Raw genomic sequence first — 21818 nt, forward strand, 5'->3', positions numbered from 1 at the left:
ACTTTTAAAATGTCCTGGTTTGGACAATAAATTGTATGGTTGCTTGATATACTGAGAAATTGGGTGGGATGAGTTTTTTAATCATAGACCTGTGGCTCTAAGTATCCTGAAGACGGAAACTAAGAATGAACTTTCTTGTATTCTCTAAAACCTAGACCAATACACTGATTAGAGAGGGTGCTAAAATAAAGATCTGTTATGGATTGGAATTACATATTACATCGAGGAGATTACAAGTAAGCCTTATACATAGTGTTAAAATACAGTCCAGAAGTCAGCCAGATATTGTAAGTTTCCCTGGAAGGGAGGGAATAGAAAGAGAAAAAATAGAACACCAACAGTGGAGAGTTGATGCACTGAGCACTTAAAGGGTTAAAGTAGTTCTTCGAGCTCTGGGTGTGAACTACATAGTGTCTTAATAATACCTCTAATACCTGTGCATTTATATGAGCAGAACAAGTGAAAACCTGCCTTGCAGAAATTAGATTAAACAGTTGAAGGAGACAGTCATTTTAATAAGGAGCTTCTATATAAAAACCCTTGATACATCATTATCTATTTATTCCTCTCAGTCATTCAATTTTATTTTATCCTTCATAATTAAAAAGGAGACAAAACCAAGTCTTTAAAAAATGATCCAGTGCCACTGTGTTTTGTGTAAACAATATTGGCAGGATGTAGTTCGGTTTGCCTCTGTTCAGGGTCTGTTGCTATTCTTTCTCTCCTCACTCCATCTTTATGCTTTCCTCCCATGAGGTCTTTCACAGATATTCAGGGGGTAGAAATATCTTTTGATACGGAGGCTATTAGTAGAATTATGCTCACAGATAGAGAATCATACCATTGCAACATTTCAAAGATGAGGCACGCAGTCTTAATATGTCTCTTTTATCTGGGTAGCATTTATCACCTTCTGTACTCCCTTGGTACACCATCTTTATTGGTATCAGAAAGTATTAGCTGCTAACTCATTTTCTCATTCTCTGGTAAGTCCCTTGAACCAAAGTTGCATTTGGGGACTGTATTGTAAATTTGATTCAGTGTGAAGGTTCTTGGAAAGCTGTGATACACGTTGTACAAAGGTGCCAATGATAAGACAACACTTACCTCCTTCCATTCCCTCCCCCCTTGTATACAATGTATACACATTTTTCTTACACGTATCAATTCATTTAATGAAACCTACACAATTTCTAATGACAAACACAAACAACCAAGGCTTAACGCTGAACTTTCTGGCATGTGCTTTTTTCTTAATGAGTAACCTAAAACTCAGTTAAGTAACTTTATTTGTACAATTTTTTTGAGAAATAAATTATGAAAGTTAAGGCACTTATGAAGTTTAAAGCACTAAGCTCGCTATCATTTAAATATGGAGTTTACCAAAAGTTCAACATGCAGTTAGCCAGAAAGACAGTTCATCCCTTTAGACTAGTGTCAAGGTCACGACCTCACTTATCTCTGTATTGTGTCATGATCAATAGATGTTAAGTTTCCTGTGTATTCTCTTGGGTGTGGAACATTCATTGTGCCTGTAAAAGGGGAAAATTCTGTAATTTAATCCTTAAACAGATTTGACATATGAAGGGACAGTAAATTGGAAATAATTTAGCTGATGGGTTGAAACTGTCTTAGCTCTTCATTGAAGTCTTCTTATTTGTGATTAGTATGTAAACCACCCATTTTTTTAAACCTCTTTCTCTGGGGCTCTAGGGAATTTGGAGTGAATAGATGTGAAAAAACACTAAAGGTACGATGACAGATGCTGCAATTGGAGGAGGACAGGTAGAATTCTCTTGGGTAGATTCCTAAGAGTGGAATTGCTGGGTCATATGGTGAGTTTCAACAAATTGCCAAACTGTTTTCCAAAGTGGCTGCACCATTTAACATTCCCTCCAGAAATACATGAGGTTTCCAATTTCTCCACATCCTCACCAACACTGGGTATTGTCATTCTTTTTGCTAGTTGTTTTAGTGTGCAGTGTGGGTATAAAAGACTCAATGTGGTTTTAATTAGCATTTTCTTAATGATGCTGCTGTGCATGTTTTCACATGCATTTTGGCCATTTGTGTGTCTTCTTAGTTGAAACATCTATTCAAACATTTTGCCTACTTTTTAATTAAGGTTTTGTCTCCTTATTGAGTTGTAAGAGTTCTTGATATATTCTGAATACAGTCATTTATCAGAAATATGATTTGCAAATATTTTCTTCCAGTCTGTGGCTTGTCTTTTAATTTTCCTAATGGTATAGCATATGGGTTCTCACTCATTTTTAATGCATGATCTTTGAAAAAGAACTGTGTCATTGGATATACAATATTACTTTCTTCTTTCTCCAGCTAAACTGAATCAGAACCCACACTAATGCCTTCTTTCCCATCATTTTAAGTACTCGAGCATCAAATTATTATTTTTTTTCCTTATTCAGCATCTCCTCTGAGTCAGGAGCTATATATTTACTCTTTCTTATTCTCACAGCTAACCTGCAAAAAAAGGTGTTATAATTCTCATTTTATAGATCAAGAAACTGAGGCTCCGGGTGTTAGCAACTTGCCCCAGAATAAAAGAGGGTAAGGATCAGAAGCTGAGTTTGAATCCAGTGCTATTCTGCTCTGAACCCTGTGCTTCTCAGATGATGGTAAGACTGGCTTTCCCAGGCATGGCAAAGCCATGGTCTTGTACATTTGGAAGCAGAAGGTGAAACTTTAAGGCCTTTTTGATGGTGTCCTGCCCTTGGCCCAGGAGACCTGGGGGTACAGCTCCCCCATTTCCTTTCAGGCTCTCTATCTGCTAGCTGTGAAGTAGCCCCCGTTAGTCATCATAGCTAAAAAAAAAATATTTTTTTATCTCGAACAGTTAATATTCATCAAACGTTAATGAAAATACATAACAAATAATTACAACAGGCATGGTGTCTGATTAAAATAAAAGACGTGACAATCCTGTGCATTTTTAAGCTGAAAAATAAAGAATGTTACATTAATAAGACTTAATTATATTATCAAATATTTAAAATTACCTTCTTTAATAGATTTTATTTTTATTTAATATATTTCTTTTTAAATCTTCGTAACACTTTCACGAGATTGGTCCATAAAATCCTATCAACTGTTATGGCAAAAAAGAATTTTAACTTAATATATTCATCATATTGATCTAAAAACTTCCATTTTATTTATTGTTCAGAAATGCTAATAACCCTTTTACACTTTATTATAACTGATATTTTCTCCACATAGAGTGATAAATAATTAATACGATTACAGGGACATCATGTGCAGTACACTTATTTGGAATAAAACAACAACAAACCATCTGAGTAGTGTATTATACATTCCATTTTAATACTCTACACTTACAATTAATGCTACATTTTACAGGAAAACATAATTAATTTTGGGAATCTCTCTTGAAATGACCACATTTAGGCAGCTGAAGCCAAGGCAGGGGATCTGTTCTAAGCCAGCTCTCTGTTTTTTCTACATTTCAGCTGCTTCTAAAGGATCAGTAAAATTATACACTTATCACCAAGTCTTTTCACATCCTGCAAAAGTTGTTTATAAAAGGGAAAGGACGGTCTTTTGGTCTGGTGCTCTCTACACAAAAGTTGAATTTGATTTAAAATTTTTGCTCAGTTTTTATAATTGTGTTTTAATGGAAAAGTAACACCTCTCTCAAAATTGCTAAAAAAATAATTAAATTCATTTGACTTTTCCCTCCCACCTTCCCAAGAAGGCTTTTTAGGGAGGGAGAAAAATGTGGCCATTTCTTCTATATTGCCATGCATGACTTGATTGTTGACATATTCAGGGAGACAACTAGGTTAAAAGTACCTGGTGTGGGATCTGGTTACCTGGGTTGAGATGCTAGCTCTGCCTCTCTCTAGCTATATAGCTTAAGGCAAGTTCCTTTACCTCTCTGAACTTTCATTTCTTCCTACTAAATTGTAAGTCCATGAAGGTGGAGACAATGTCAGTCTCGTTCATTTCATTCTTCAGGCAGTGTCTGACCCATGGTGATATGCAAAAACATTTGAGAATGAAGGAAGGATGTGGTTGTTAGATTGTAGAACTCTCATGCAGAAGCACAATTACTTGGGAATTTACATAATGGAGTCACACAGATTAAATCATCCAATTAGTCTGTTCTGATTCCGTACCTGTAGCCCAGACAAACTCAGTCATGCTCAGGATCACCCAGTAAAAACAAAGGCTGGACTCTTTGGCTCCTTCATGGGCTGTTTCTGAATTACTACTTCTGGAGAACTCAACCTAGGACAACGGAAGATAAATTTAGCTTTCCATATTTGACTGACAACACCTCTCCTTTGCCTTGCATTTGTGATCCAACTGCTAGTGTCAACTTCATGTAATTATTGGGCTCCAAAGAACCCCCAGAGCTCTGCTCTAGCATTGGCCCAAGTGACCAGCCTCTACCCTCCTGAGGCGTCTGATCCAGCCCCCTCAAGGGATATGGGACTTCTCTTTCCATAGGGTTCCCCATTTTATATACTGCACGGTAAGCCTTTAGTTCATGGCAGCTTTTGATTAAAGAGGTATCTATGAGAGACAGGTCTTGGACTTGTTCTCCAACCTGTAAAGTCCATGGGAAGCATGAACATGTCCACAATGATCAGGTTATATTCTGGTGGAACCAATCAGATTAGGGAGGTGTGGGATAGTATTCTTATGAAATCTGGTGAGGAAGAGTTAGACATTGGTGAAGAGCAATTCAAACATGGCAGATGCTCAGTAAAGAATATCTTATCCTGTGTGTGTATCAATATATGTGCCCCTCATTTCAATGATCGAAAGAAGGGAGGGAGTTCTACAAATTGGGTCCCAAGACATCTAAATTGAATTGGTGAGAAGGAAGAAAAAGTAGGATAGGAATTAGAAGTCCTAACCGAAAGCATGCACTGAAACCTAAGGTTAAGAAAGTGTGGAAGGGACTTCCCTGGTGGTCCTGTGGCTAAGACTTCGCCTTCCAATGCAGAGTGTGTAAGTTTGATCCCTGGCTGGGGGGCTAGGATCCCATATGTCTCATGGCCAAAAGGCCAAAACAAAGAACAGGAGCAATATTGTAACAAATTCAATAAAGACTTTAAAAGTGGTCCTCATCAAAAAAAAAAAAAAAAAAAAGAGGTGGAAGATGGAGATCAGTGACATTGTAGATTCTATTTATTAATGTAAGCAACACTAGCTGCTAAAACAAACACTAAAATCTCAGTGGTGTAACACAATGAAAGTGTATTTCTATTCTCAGGCAAACAATCCTGATTGCCAAATATCCCATCAGTGGGTCCAATAAAAGATTAAATGTCCCTACCTCACATTATACAAAAAAATTAGTTCCAGGTGGGCTGTGGATAACCATGTGAAAGTTAAAACAACAGAACTTCTAGACCAGTGCTGTCCAATAGAACTTTCCGTGAAGATGGAAAATTCCTTGTCCACTAACCACATAATGCTATTGACCACTTGAAATACAGCTTGTTCAACTGAGGAAATTAGCTTTGAATTTTATTTAGTTTTCATTCATCTAATTTTAAATAGTCACATCTGGCTAGTGGCAACCCTAATGGATGGCACAGTTCTAGAAGATAACACACAACAAGATCTTCATGAGTCTGGGGCAGGCAAAGATTTCTTAAACAGGACATGAGGACTAATGTAAAGGAGGAAGACTGATACACTGAACTTCATTAAAATGAAGAATTTATGCTCACTAGAAGACATCATTAAGAAAGTCAAAAGGTAATGCAAAGTTGCAGTGCAAAAGTATGACAAAGGACTCATATCCCAAATACATAAAGAAATTGTATTCATCAACAAAAAAGAGCAATAACCCAATTTGAAAAACAGCAAAAGATTTGAAGACAATTTATAGAAGAAATTATCTATCCAAATGGCCCAACATACATGTGAAAAAGTGTTCAATACAATTTGTCATCAGGAAAAGCAAATTAAAACCATGGTGGGGTACCATGTATCCACCAGAATGGCTAAAAACAACAAAACAAAACAAAAACTGACAATCCTAAGTGTTGGCAAGCACAAACTGGCATGCTCATTCTCTGCTAATAGAAATGTAAATTAGTGAAACCACTTTGGAAAACTGGCAGTTTCTAATAAAGTTTAACATATAATTAAACCAGAAATTTCACTTCTTGGTATATATTGAGGAGAAATAGGTACATATATGCACCAAAAAATATGAATTAGAATAGTTTTTCAGCTACATTCTTAAGAGCTCAAAATGAGAATAACCTAACTGTCCTTCAGTGGTAGAAGCATGAATAAATTGTTATTTAGGTGGGCACATGAATGTATGTGTATACACCAGGTGGAATATGAGGCAGTAATAAATACGCACTACCACAGGAAAGAGTCCCACAAATATAATATTGAGTGAAAGAAACTAGTTTCAAAAAGATACCCCATTAATAATTTATTTATATAAAACTAAAAACAATCAGAAATAATCTATAGTGATAAAAATCAGAAGAGCTGCTACTTTTGTGTGTGTATGTGTGTGTTGGTGGGAGTGGGGAAGGGGAGCAGGTAAAGGCAGAGTCATGAGGGAGGAATCTGGGTGCTAGTAATCTCTGCTTCTTAATCCAGATGCTGGTTAACCAGGTATGATTACGTGGCAAAAATCCTTTGTGCTGTACCATTACCATTTGTGCACTTTTCTGTTTGCGTGTTACGTGTCAGTAAAATATTTACTTAAAAAATCTCTATGAAAATTTATGAAGCGGGTCAAAGAATGATGAGCTGCCAGCGTGAATGACAAAGAGAGGTCTAGATCAATGATAAAAGGTTTATTTTCCCTTGTATGGCATTGTGTCTGACAAAGCTATGAACTAGAGATTGGGAGACTTCACCGTCTGAACTGTCAGAGATGGAGTTGCCTTTTTATGTATTTGAATACAGAAAGGGCTCATTTATCCCTTTAATAAATATTATTGAGCACCTCTATTAAGTGGTGGGCTCTCGTTTGGAGGGGCCAGTTTGGAGTAGCCGGGCTTTTAATTATTCAGAGAAGGTTAAAGCAGACGATGGGCCACTCAAACTTTTCCTTACCTTCTTTCTCTCCTTCACGGACAGCTCCCTAAGCTTTCTGCTGGCTGCCACGTTCTACGGAATTCTATGTGCTTTATTAAGGCAAGTAGTAGTGCCCAGATATAATTAATTCAAGGCTTCTAGATGAATAATTTTGTCCCCAAATCTGCAAACTCTTGTGGGTAGAGGCTTTGCCCGATTCTTCTATGAGCCCCTGTGCCCAGCAGAGAGGTGAAACTTTAGCAAAAGATTGAAGGTGTGGAGAATGAAAGAATAAATGCTAAAAGCATTTAGGACATACCTGCTTTTATTCCATTAGAGTTTTCTTTCTCATTCAACGGGGAAAACATCTCAGGTTAAAAACACTCAACAGATAATGACATGGAGTGACAGAGATCTTCCTCTTCAAAGTTTTGATGTGGATACTGGTTACCTGATTCCCAATCTCACCAAATTTAAAAAAAATCTCACTTATGTCATTGTCCCATTATCAGCTACCTGGGGACATTCTATGGATCAAACCTTTTTCTCCCTAGAATATAGACTTCCCATATCAAAGACAGATAGCACATCAATAACAGATAACACTGGTGTTTACCTATCTTTCCAAACCAGGTTAACAAAAAGTTGCAGTCTTGTTTTCCTTTTCTATGACTTGGGATCTCTATTCTGTGAGCCCACAGAGGGGACTGAGAAATGCATACTTTTGTCCTTGAGAAGGAAGGAAGATCTAGAATCAGATTTTTAAATAAATGTTTTGTTTTTGTGTCTTTTTTCTCAACCATGAATATTCTCTTCCCGGGAACACTGGGGACTTGATTCTGATGACCTCATTTCCTTTGAATCCTTTGATGTTTTGTTTCCTCTGCCTGAAGTATTTTACTGTCACCAGTGAAACCACAGAGAAGACCATATAACTGAATGTCTGTCTCTTCCATGCCCCGTGGATGTGGTGGTGGTGGGAACAGTTCTTGGCTTTGCCCTGAGATATTGGAACTCGTTGGAAGAAGTGAAAAGGCTAGCTGCCTGAAGGCTCCTTTCTTTTTTACTAGATATATAGGCAGGATGGTAGGGTCAGATTAGTCAGTTTATGAACTATTCACAGATGGATTAGCCAGCTGATGGACTATTCAGGCCTCTGTTCCTTTTCCATTTCTCTTACCCTGCTAGGCTCCGGTTTATTCCACTCCAACATGGTTGTTCTTAAGGCCATAGAAAGAAGCAGGAAGAGAAGATGTAGTGGTGAAGGATGGTACATAGCGATGCTCAGAGGAGTGAAAATTAGTCTGATGAAGAGTGTCCAGTCATGTAGAAGGGGGGGGCGGAGCTTGCAGGAACTCAGCAACCTGGGCTGTTTCAAGGCATGCATCCAACCACTTGAAGAACACATCTGAAAACAAAAGCCAACACCCTGATATAGGTAATGAGCAAGCTGGTGTTACGCGAAGGATGCTGGACTTTGGGACTTGGGTCCCTATTCCAGACATACTCTTCAGCTAGACTAAAGCTGAGCTCTACAATGTGCCTCTGAGCCTAGTGATCTTTGGATTGCCTATTAATTTTATTTAAATTAAAATCTGTTGAGTGCCTCCGCTATGCAAGGTGCTTTACAAACAGGATTGCTCTTCACTGCAAGCTATAGCTGACAATAGCTTCAAGTATAAAGTCAATTAATGGTTAAGCATAACAGAAAGTTTGGCGGTATAAATTCCAGGGTTGGTAGCTCATTCTAGAGATGTCATAAAAGATCTATGACTTTCTGATTTTTGTTGTACTGCTATCCTCATCATATTTCTGATTTCTTTTTTTCATATGGTTGAAAATGGCTGCTGAAGATCAAAATAATCGTGTCCCCAGAGGGATGGAGAGAGGTGGGGGGCAAATGGTCTTTCTACTCTCAATGCTTTTTTATTGAGGAGGCAAACACTTCCAGAACCCAGAAACAACTCCTCTTACATCTCATTGACCAGAATTGTATCACATGCCTTCACCTAGACCAATGATTAGCAAAATGAAGTGAATTATCTTCATTGGTTTAGGCCAATCAAAAGTTATCCACCAGGTCTGAAGTCCTGGTCTACAGGAACAAAATAGGAAACTGATAGCAAGGAACAAGGGAAAATGAAAATTGAGTAGATAACCAATGGTATCTAGTACTTATTTATTTGCATAGGATCCTAGTAGTCGACTGAGTCTGCAGAAAGAAAGTCCTTAAGGGTCTGAAAAAAGAAAAAGAGTGAGAATGGATACTTATCAAACTTTCCTGTTTAGACTGGTAGCCACAGTGGCTCAGTAAGCATTTTTTGGGTGGTTTAGGCTCCAGGCTTTGAAGTGTCAGTTCTAGCGATATGACTTGTTTTCACTGTTAAGACCTTTCAGTTCTTGGAGACATTGTTGTCTCATTTGTAGAAAAGAACAAGGCCCATGAGCTTGGAGTTTTAATAAAGTGATATTTTCATAGGTGCTTGAGATTGGAAATTATTGGTAAACATTAGTGAGAATTATTTATGAATGAGGAATATTCATTGCATATCTCTTATAACTTTATACCAAAGATAATGGTAGGGTCTATATATATATATATATATATATATATATATATATATATATATATATAATGTATTCATCTGAGCTGATGATCAGACTCAAAATGTAATTTCAGTGTCTTTAATTCTCAGCACAATTCAGAGTTTGTGATGTATAGTTTAGAGTGATCTTTAAAAATAGATTTCAATGGCCAACTTAAATATGAATACCTTAAGAATATTACTGGTAGTATTTATTCTACCTAACCAACCATCTATTAAGATTTCCATGTGACTCTACTGCTGTTACATCCACTTCAAATAGTTCAACTGACACCTCTCCTTTCCTGGAAGCCTTCTGCTCTTCTCAAGTTACTTATGTGGTTTATTCCATCACTGTGCACCAAGTTGCTTAGTTTTGAAAATTATGGTTATTCTTTTTATTTATCTTATTTTATTTTATTTTATTTTATTGCGGTACGTGGGCCTCTCACGGTTGTGGCCTCTCCTGTTGCCGAGCACAGGCTCCGGACGCGCAGGCTCAGCGTCCATGGCTCACGGGCCCAGCCACTCCACGGCATGTGGGATCTTCCCGGACCGGGGCACAAACCTGCGTCCCGCGCATCGGCAGGCGGACTCTCAACCACTGCGCCACCAGGGAAGCCCAAAAAGTATGGTTATTCTTGATGACTCCCTTCTCAGCACATTCAATCAGTTGTCAAATGTTATCAGCTCTGCCTTTAACACAGTTTTCATGCTTAACTTTCCTTGTTCGTATCTCTTTCAGGTTAGCAGACTATATTTACATCTGGGAAAACAAACAAACAAACAAGAAAAACATCTGGGGTGATTATCTGGCGGGGGGGGCGGGCAGCGGGTAGGTGAGGGTTTCTAGTGTTTGGAGGACTTTTCCGAATTTTCCAGGTTTTCTATAATCATTTATCACCAGAAAAAAATGGACATAGAAACAACAGAATCTGTTCTTCAGAGATGTTAATTCGGTTATTCTCAGTGTCCTTCATTCCTAAGTATAAGATGCCTGTATCTGTATCTGTCAGCATCTAATCTTCTGGAAGGTATGACCCTGGCTCATAAACATCCCACACAGCCTAGGCATTCCAGCAGTGTCTGCTCAGTTAAATTTAGTTCAAGACTTGCCGCACCAGACAGCCTCTGCTGGTCCTCTGGCTGCTCCACGTTGCTGCTGCCTTGGCCCATCAGTAGCAAAGAAGAAATCTCTATGCCCCTCATCCGCAATCGCTCTGGCACATGCAAAGCTGGCTTTACTGGGGATGACGCCTCTCGGGGGAGTGAGTTTCCGTCCATCATCGGCCACCCCTGACAACAGGGTGTCACGGTAGACTTGGGACAGTCACGTGGGCGATGAGCCCAGAGCGAAGCTCAGCATCCTGACCCTCAAGTGCCCCATGGAGCACGGCAACATCACCAACTGGGACGACGTGGTATGGAGAAGATAGGCACCAACCACAGCTTCTACAATGAGCTGCGTGTGGTCCCCAAGGAGCACCTCCTGCTGCTGACCGAGGCCCCCCTGAACCCTGAGGCCCATCCTGAGAAGATGACTCAGATCTCCTTCGAGACCTTCAACACTCCGGCCGTGTGCATGACCGTGCAGGCTGTGCTGTCCCTGTAGCCTCTGGCCGCACTACTGGTACTGTCCTGGACTCTGGAGACGGGGTCACCCACACTGTGCCCATCTACTAGGAGTACGTGCCTCCCCCCCGCCCCACGCCATCCTGCGTCTGGACTACGGTGGCCGGGACCTGACCGACTACCTCGTGAAGATGCTCCCGAAGTGTGACCGCTGTTTCACCATCACCGCCCAGTGGGAAATCATGCGTGACATCAAGGGGCAGCTCTGCCACGTTGCCCTGGAGTTGGAGCAGGAGATGGCCACGGCTGTTTCCTCCTCCTCCCTGGTGAACAGCTGCGAGTTGCCCGACCGTCAGGTGATCAGCATCCACAGTAAACAGTTCTGGGGTCCAGAGGTGCTCTTCCAGCCCTCCTCCTGGGTATGGAGTCCTGTGGCATCCGGGAGATCACCTTCAACCCCATCCTGAAGGGTGACGTCTGGGGAGACCATCATGTACCCCACAATGCCCGCAGGATGCAGAGGGAGATCATTGGCACTGCCTCCCAGCAGGATCAAGATCAAGATCAAGATCAACCCTCCTGGGCTTCCCTGGTGGCGCAGTGGTTGAGAGTCCGCCTGCCGATGGAGGGGACACGGGTTCGTGCCCCGGTCCGGGAAGATCCCACATGCCGCGGAGCGGCTGGGCCCATGATCCATGGCCTCTGAGCCTGCGCATCCAGAGCCTGTGCTCCACAACGAGAGAGGCCACAACAGTGAGAGGCCCGCGTACCGCAAAAAAAAAAAAAAAAAAAAAAAAAGAAAGAAAGAGCAACCCTCCTCCTGAATACAAGTACTAGGTGCAGATCGGGGGCTCCATCCTGGCTTTCCAGTTGATGTGGATCTGCAAGCAGGAGTATGACAAGGCCCGCCCCCTCCATTGTCCACTGCTGTATAAGTTCGTTCAAGAGTATAAATTTGCCCTGGCAACTGTGCACACCTCATGCTAGCCTCATGAAACTGGAATAAGCCTTTGAAAAGAAATTTGCCCTTGAAGTTTGTATCTGCTATGAGCCCTGGATTGTACAACTTGCTGATTTTGACCTTCTGTTTACGTTAACTGTTCCTGTGGTCTATGTTTAATATCCTGTACATATCTTTGATTTAAACCCCCAATACATGCAGCTCTGTCACTATCTGGCCGAGGCGAGAACATGTTTGTGGAAGAAAAACCCATGGTCCTGATGAGAATTTGCGAGCCCATGAGTTTCTTGACCTGTGCAGGGTATTCGTGTGTAAGAGCTGCTTATTCCAGGATTTCTTTAGAGGCTGGCAAGAGTCCTGAGCCAGCTGGCATTTGTCTTTGGTGTCTGACAGGGTCGGGAAGGTCCCAACCTTAGAACCCACTTTCCTTTCTTACCTCACAATTTCCTGCCAGAATACCTGGTGGTTGTTACTTCCCTTGAGATGGAAAATGGTTTGCATTTACACCTATAAATGTATTCATCCTTTGAATTTATGTAAGGTTTTTGTATGCAATTCCCAATTCTTTAAGAGATGACAACAAATGTTGGTTTTCTACTGTCACGTGAGAACACTTGGTCCCAGCAACATTTGGTCATTGTGAGGGAAATAAAAGTACTGCAGTAAACAACAACAACAAATTCAGTTGATGGTTCGGGTGGAGGTGAACCACACAAAATTTTGTCACTCTTAAGATTAAAAACATAACTAAAACAAATCCTTAAAATTTTAGTCTTCAAAAAATCCTCCAAATGGCTCAAAGTTTCAAAAGAAAGAATAAGAGATTACGAGAAAGAAGAGAGAGAAACTTTCAACCTGCTTCCTTTAGAAGTTACCATTAATTCTCTTATCAGTTCCAGAATTTATTTCGTTCTATGTAACTTTCTCCAACTTTTAGTTTAAATCTTTTTTGTACATTTTTCAATAACTTTCCCTTCTTTTGGACTCTGAGTTGAATCATATCATTAAGATTCTAGGCAGAAAGTTTCAGAACAGTTGGACATTGGGATATTACAGCATTCAGAATAAGTTATTCTACATCATCAGTATATACTGCACATCTACCTAGCCTAAAATTTTGACAAAGTCTTTGACAAAGGCTGAGAGAAAGCAGTTCCCAGAGAAGGAAGAAAAGAAATTTCATTCTAGCTGGCTAGACTAGATAGCATCTTGATTTACTATCAAGTTTCCCAAATATTGGCAAGTAATGATTTTTGTGTAAATTATACACTTTGATGTGTACAGAGGCTATGGAGCATTTTATATGAAGTAATAATATTAAGTATTTTGATTGAATTAATGACTGCTTAATCTGAAATCTAAGGAAATAAACAACACTAAATATGACACACTCACCCTTTATGGACTTAAATTCTGGGACAGTCCAAGTTGACATTTTTGCTGATCTTTGTGGATATAAGATTGAGTTACTTTATTAGCAACAACAAGACTTTCAATCTTCAGTTGACAAATTATGTGGCCACTTCTGGAAAGATTGCTCAAGTCTTTCTTATTATTAACCTATCATAACTCTGATTTTTAAAATAAAAGCTTATTTCTTGTTGAATTTTCATTGAAACAAACATGCCTGTTATCAGTTGTGTTCAGGGACTCACATCTTGATAGATGACTAAATGTCTCTCCTTTCCTTGGATCCTGTCTCCCCTTCTCAACTCTCTTTATATAAGAATTGTTCCCATCAGATGAATGGCTTTGAATAGCAATATTTATATATTTCAGTGGCCTGTAACAACATGGTTCTTTTTTTTTTTTAAAAAAAGTGCTGGTATAATCAACAAACAAAAATCACATAAAAAAAAAAAAGAAAAGAAGAAAAACAAATGACACACTACTGTTGATTATAAGTTTTTAACATTTTTAAATACTCAAAATACCTGCTTTCAAAGAATGAGAGAAAAGTGGAATGAAAAATGGACTGATTTGCATGGTCAGGCCAGTGGATAAAGAGAAGGCACCAGCTTCTGTGTTTCTCCAACTCTCTGGGAGTCTTGGTAAGCCTGTGCTAGCATGTAGCAATGTAAATTGAATACAGTGTAAATTGGATTTGAATGAATCTCCAGCCGGATGAGGCAGTTTTCTCTTTGACCACTTCAATGGAAAAGTCATAGTCAAATCAGTTGGTTCCTGCAATTTTTCAAAAGTTGTAAGAGCTTTTAATACAATTTAACAAAGTGGAAGGGAATGAGAGAAAGCATTCTCTCCCACATACACTCAAAATCTTCTCTTTTCCTCTCTCAGGTACAAACACTTGTACAAATACGAATGTTCATTTGCTGTTTTTATTGTGTTAAATAATAATAACTAACATTTACACAATTCTTACCAAGTGATAGGCAATGTTTTATCCCCTTTATATTATATGTAGGGGATATATAAAGTATAAATTTATGTTATATTTATAAATATATATTATAAATATACACTATATTTATAATTATATATATATAAAGTGTAAATATGCACTATATATAAAGTGTAATATATACACTAAAGTGTATATATTAGTATAAAGACTAATCTTCACACAACCCAGTGAAGTAACTGTTATTATCCTGCTTAGTAGAGAAGGAAACAGGCAAAGAGATATTAACTTACATCCTCAAGGTCACACAGCTGGTAAGTAGCTGGTGGGATTCAAATCCAGGCGTCTACACCAGAGTGTGGGTTCATGAGGTTGATGTGTTTCCCTCTCCCTGTTGTAGCCTTCTTGAATGTGGAGACTTCCTTATTCAGCTACAGAATAGAAATGGCCCTGGTTTCAGAGGCACTCAGGTCTAGATTCTGATTTCAAACTCTGAGAGTTCATAAATTATTGTAGACTGGCTCTCAAAAAAATAAAAGTCCTGATTTATAGTTTTACTTGCTTTCCATGTTGTAGATACTTCTGACGTGACTGATTTTAAGTTACCCATAACTTAACAACTGACTTGCAAAATTCTTGAAATTCTAATAATCAGATCTTGCAAGCTGATACGAGATGGCTCCAGCTGATGGAGAATCAGCAATGAACGGTTTTGTTCAAACTCGGGTCACCATCATCTAGAACAGTGACATGAGGTAGTTGCTCGTTCATATTTATTAAATAAAGGAATGAAAATGCCTCAGCTTCTCATACTCTCAGTTTGCTGTATCAGTAAAATATTCATACTAGTAGTATCAGATGGATACTGATCCATCACATAAAAAAAAAAAGAAAAGAAGAAAAACAAATGACACACTACTGTTGATTATAAGTTTTTAACATTTTTAAATACTCAAAATACCTGCTCTGATCAGTAGTAACAGATGGATCAGATGGGTTGCTGAATGATGGGTTGCTGAATGGATTCATACTAGTAGTATCAGATGGGTTGCTTCTCATACTCTCAGTTTGCTGTATCAGTAAAATATTCATACTAGTAGTATCAGATGGGTTGCTGAATGGATATTCATACTAGTAGTATCAGATGGGTTGCTGATGGAGCTGAAAAAATGTCTGCAAAATGCCCAGCTAAATGCCTGGAACTTAATGGAACATACATGTTCATTCCTGTCTTTTTGGATTACTACTCCTTACAAAGTGTCTTCTACCTAGAGGGAAGCGAATGAGCGAATGAACAAGTGAACAACTGAATGCACTGGTAAGGAGCATCAGTTCCAGATAGGAATGGGTGACTTTAGTCTTTATCAATCAACGTGTAACGGAGGGAAGTATGTGGCAGCATTCACGTTTTCGTGACCTCACTATAATTTTAAATGTCCCTCTTGTCTTAGCCCAGGAATGTGAAATCAAATGCCAACAGAGGCCAAGCTGTTAAATGATTAAAATATGCTCAAGGGGAAGAAAGTCGGGAGTAGATGGGATTAAAACAAACTGAAGATCACACATTCACCACATAGGCACACACATTTAAACATTTTTAGACTTCTGTGTGAGCGAAATAAAGCATGTCTTGGGCTAGGTATGGCTCATGGACTCCCAGCATTCCACCTTTGTTTTGGGAATGATAAAAAGCATGGACTCTGGGGCCAGCACTGGCCTGATCTGAAATCTGGTTGTTCCACTTACTGCTAGTGGTCTTAAGGCAAGTTACTTAAACACTCTGGGGCCATATCCAAGGGGTGGAAGTGACCCCCAGAGGCTCTAGCAGTGACCAAGAGTGAGGCCAGGCATGCATATGATGAACTCTTAATCCCCAGTTAACTCCCGGGCAAGAGGTAGGGAGGTAGGGACAGTTTTACTTGACCCTTTTTCTACTGCACATCGGCCAGGAGGAAAACATTTCTCCATGCTATTATTGGAGACTCTCTAGTACAATAACTGGTTCTCAAACTTGGATGCCCATTAGAATCACCTGGAGAGTTAAAAAAGTGATTCCTGGATTCCAAGCCCTGTACTTTGATGTAATTGATCTGGGGAATGGCTTGGCATCAGATGATTCTAACATGCAACTTCGATTAAGAAACACAGTCTCGGGCTTCCCTGGTGGCTCAGTGGTTAAGAATCCGCCTGCCAATGCAGGGGACATGGGTTGGAGCCCTGGTCCGGGAAGATCCCACATGCTGTGGAGCAAATAAGCCCGTGCACCACAACTACTGAGCCTGCAAGCCACAACCACTGAGCCCATGTGCCACAACTACTGAAGCCCACGCGCCTACAGCCGGTGTTCCTCAACAAGAGAAGCCACTACAATGAGAAGCCTGCACACCGCAACAAAGACCCAATGCAGCCAAAAATAAATAAATAAATAAATAAGAAATCAACTCCTTAAAACAAACCAAAAAAAGAGAAACACAGTCCTAAAAGACAGAAGGAGGAAAAAAATTATATGATTTTCAGGGGACTTTATGTGAATTACTTTAACGTACCTTTACAGCATGCTATTTTCTTTAACAAATGAATGCACAAAGACTTTCCACTGGACTTCAAATATTTAAAAAACAACAGCCATTAAAAAAACTCAGTTTGGTCTCATGCACACTTGCATTTATTCAAACTGTTTTCTGTTTAAAAAAATGAATTTTGCCTTCATGAGACATATAGGATGACATATGATTGTTGCTTTAAAATGTGAATGTTCTGTCAGTCATCTCTCTTGGCTTGAATTCTGCCTTGCCCTCTGGATAAACTCCCACCAAGATAAAGCTTAAGTGTCTCACCTAATTTGCCAGGAGGCTGCTTACCTATTTAGGTTAGGGTACCAGAGTTGATGAGAAATTCTTTGGGAAGCCAAGCACAAGTTTTTGCTTTCACCTATTTATAGCAATCAGCTGGATTTTCCAGTCCCTCATTAGATCAATCATGGCCATTGTCTTACAGTTGAGTGGGAAATCGTTACAGGTGGAAGAAGGCAAGATGCTTCTAATTCAGCAGAGGCCCCCCTAACAGGAAATCTGCGAGGAATTATAATCAAATAGTAGACTTGTCAGGGGAATGGAGTTGCTTCCAAGGCAGGATTTCTGAAGCCTTTCTGGATTCTGGGTTGAACATAAAATAAAAGGTAGAGAGAAACTGCAACAAACCCACACAGACAAAGAGAAGACAATGCTTTCTTTCAGGTATATTGCAAGTCTGGTGGTGGGTTTTCAGCTTTCGCTGAAATGCCACTTGGTACCGACACATTCAGATTTGGCGGGGGCTTATCTTTTTTATGGGCCATTTATTTGGGAATGTGGCCATTCAGGTGGCCCTGTTTCTGGGTCCAAACCCTGGGCTTATGTAGCATAGTATGCTGCACATCTTTGCGGCTGAATCAAGTGTCACGTATTATGGGCTGCTCGTAGCCAATAATTTGGGAAGTTCTTTTTTCCTCTCTCTGCTTTTTCCCTGGGCTAGTGAGCCACGACAGTCAGAAGCCAGCTGAACCCATCATGAGGGGGAAGGCAGGAGGGAAATTGCTGGGCTCCAGATTTCTGCTTGGGCCCTTTACGTGGGCTCTGGGGTGACCCTAGGAGCAGGTGGGTCTGATTTGGCATCACTCCCATTAAAACCTGCCTCAGAAATCAGTTTATTTGAAGGAGTTAATGAAAGTGCTAGATATTTTCTACCCACTGGCAGAGGGAAAAGTAGTGCACACGTCTGAATAAATAACTGAAAATGGCTTCTCACTGTTCAGGAAGTACAATCAATTTGAAATTAGGATTATGGAAACATCTGCGAAAATTCAAGTGTCATCTCAATTTGGGCTCATTCAGATCCTGTATTTTTCAACTTCCCAAGCAGTGCATTTAAAATCTAATCCTAATTAACACACATAGTTTAATTATAGCCAACAAAATATTCTACAAAAATTGTGTGTGCTGGTTGGGGGGATGGGTGGGGAGGGAGGAGGTGAGGGGGAAGCCAGACAAACGTTCCCTGATTGTAAAAATTCTTGTTGGGTTAATAATATAAATCCTCAAGATTTATAACACACACTGAAGTTTGCTGATCAGGAATCAAAGTCACATAAAAAAGCGTGGAGGCTCCTTGCGTCCTAGACCTACTTTTTTTCTTTCTTCCTATTTCTTGTTAACCTGGAAAGAACAAAAGCCTTGTTAGTTTGGCTCATACACTCTCGTTTGGGGAGAACTTTGTTGCTTTGTTTATTTTTTTCCCCTCTGATCAGAAGATAAACCTTTATGGTTGTGTTTGAGTACAAAGAAAGACATAAATCTACTTGCATAAAGCACACTTTATGATCTGTTGTTTTAGCGATGAGGAACACCTCTGAGGATTTGAAGGTTTTACTGAGAGGCATCCAACATCTTTGGATGCTTTACTGGAAACTCATCCTGATCAACCAAAGACAGCAATCAACCATCTTGCAGAATTATTGGGAGGTGTTTTCCCCTCCCAAACCTGGCATAAGTGGAATGTGCAAAGGGAACATAAATTTAAAGAAAAGAAAACAAAAGTCAAACAAACAAGGGGGGGAAAAACCCCATCTAGAAGCTAAAAAAATAATTTTAACTAAAATTAAATCTGGGAGAGAGCCTAAAAATCCTAGCTGGCTTAGACTTTGTTATTTTGCATAATTATTTTGCTCAATTATAAACATAAGGGAAAAAAGGAAGATTTAAAAATTTCCTTAAGTACTTTGTTCCTCTGTTACTCATGTTAAAATACAGAGGACTAACTTCTACCCTAGATTCTGTCTGCAGAATTTAATGTGTCCCTATTATTGAAAAAAGAAAAGCAGTCAAATTCTTGGTGTCATTCTGAAAATTTTACTGTGATATTGGCTGTAATGAACTTTGACCCTCTGTTAGTATTAAGCAAGTCTAGGTTTCTGAGGATATGGTGTTGATATTTCTTAGGTTAATATCGCTGTAATTTCCCACACTAACCCCAGTCTTGAAGACAAAATTCATTTTTTTTCTTTTTCATTCATTTCATGTGCTTTTTATCATGCATTTTATTTTTTTTCAAAATTCATTTTCTTTAGCTTTTAATAGTCTGTACACTTGCCTTGTCTATAAGTCAATTCCATTCCTTTGTCCATCAAAATTTGTAAGAATTTATAACAATGGGGCAGTTTTCAATTGGTTAATAGTGATGAATGAATTACAGAGGGTATGCTATGACATTTTGTTGAAAAGAATCTACATTTCTTTGCAGAAACCAGTATCTCAGAAAGGCCTGTACAGTAAGAATGTAAGGTATTTCTATACTTACAGGATAACGTTTAAAGACTAAAATCAACCTTGAAAAGTGGTCTGCAGAGTAAAATTTGATTAAATTTTTTTGAATAGTAACGCTAACAATTTTTTTAATCAATTCTTAGTCTCTTTCATTTTTTTCTCTCTCGTCTTCTCTCTCTTTTCTAGTGCCTTGCCCTCCAAATTGAAGAAAGAGATCATTTATTCCTACCTTTGTCATAGAGCCTAGCACAGGACCTGGCACATAACAAGAAATCAATAAATACAAATTGAATAAAAGAATTAATTCTACTTATTCATTGATTTCCATGGTGAAATTAGAGATATGATTTTTGTCTGGATGTAGGAAGGTAGCTATAGAATTAAGCGTAATAATCTTCTGGGGGAAAAGATAGAAAATTATGATGTCATTTTTAATTTTATTTATTTATTATTTATTTTTTTGGTGGCATCATGGGGCTTGCGGGATCTTAGTTCCCCAACCAGGGATTGAACCCCGCACCATGGCAGTGAAAGCACAGAGTCCTAACCACTGGACCATTGGGGAATTCCCTGTAAGCCATTTTTTAAAATGACATTTTATAATGGTAATTGTCAAAGCAAGTCACAAAGGAAGAATGAAGAAACTGCAGAGGATTTGGAATTCAGGCATTGGCATCAAATCTGGATTCAAATCTCATGCCGCCCTCTTATTAGCTGTGTGATGTAGCAAGTTACTAACCTCTGTAAACCTTGGTTTCCTCATCTATAATGTGAACCTAGGGTTTTAGTAAGAATCAAATGAGATAATGCTTGTCAAGTCCTCAGCAAAGTGCCTAGTTTAAGATCATACACTGAAGTGATTATTATTAGTTAGAAATATCTTCATTTTTGGCATAATAATTTAAAGGTCTGAAGGAAAAAATACCAACAGCTGAACTGTACAGAACACCAAGGATTGAAATGTCCCCAGACTCTTTAAAATCCTTCCAGATATTCTGTGGCACAAGGCTCTATGCTCCCCCTGGATTCCAGGCCCTGTTTCCTGGTGGAATGCGGAAGCTGTTGGCTTGTAGAAAGGAACAGGTTGTTCTGGGCTGAGGAGTGAAGTACAGAGGGGCAGAAATGCAACTACAAATTCAGGAAAAGGGAGAAGCGGCAGTTAAAACAGATTTTCCAACCTTCCATAGTTCACATGTATCTAAATACTTTCCCAAAGACTCAGACTCCCAGTGTGATGGAAACAAAACCACGCTTGACCCAAGAAGGGCAGTCATCTGTCCAACAGGCATTCTGTTATTGTGCGGATCGGAAATTAGTGCTCGAGTGCTAACAATTATTGTCGAAATAATTAAGTTAAGAATTCATTTGTAATGTAAAATAGATAGCTAGTGGGAAGCAGCTGCATCGCAGGGGAGATCAGCTCAGTGCTTTGTGACCACCTAGAGGGGTGGGGTAAGGAGGGTGGGAGGGAGATGCAAGAGGGAGGAGATATGGTGATATATGTATGCATATAGCTGAGTCACTTTGTTATACAGCAGAAACTAACACAACATTGTAAAGCAGTTATACTCCAATAAAGATGTTAAAAAAAAAGATATTGACACAGGATAAAAAAAAAGAATTCATTTGTAAAACAAAAACAAATAAGAAGAATGATCCCATTTTGTGCTAAAATATAGTCATGACACTAAGGCTACATTTTTAACCATAGAAATTGTAAAACACAGAGATTTATACAAAACTGGAGTCTTGGGAATTAATTTCATTGCTGTGGGTAACCTAGAAACAAGCAAGCATGATAGTTTTGCTATCAACATGTTTATATGTGATAATGGGAGAGGTGAACAGAGCTGATCAAAGATTACTGGCATCAACAGATCATCTGATCAAAAGATTAATGATGGTGGCAAGAAGCAGTGTATGGAGGATATAGGTGGAAGCAGTAGAAGGTCAAATATGGGAGAGTGGAAGCATTTGGAACTTTAACAACA

General features: G+C 39.1%; 1 pseudogene; it reads left to right on the forward strand.

Moving 5' to 3' along the window:
- Nucleotides 1–21157, forward strand: part of LOC115863511 (actin, cytoplasmic 2-like) — a 72347-nt pseudogene extending 51190 nt beyond the window's left edge.
- The last annotated feature ends 661 nt before the right edge of the window (nucleotides 21158–21818 follow it).

Source organism: Globicephala melas, chromosome 4 (assembly GCF_963455315.2).
Source record: "Globicephala melas chromosome 4, mGloMel1.2, whole genome shotgun sequence".
Taxonomy (NCBI): domain Eukaryota; kingdom Metazoa; phylum Chordata; class Mammalia; order Artiodactyla; family Delphinidae; genus Globicephala; species Globicephala melas.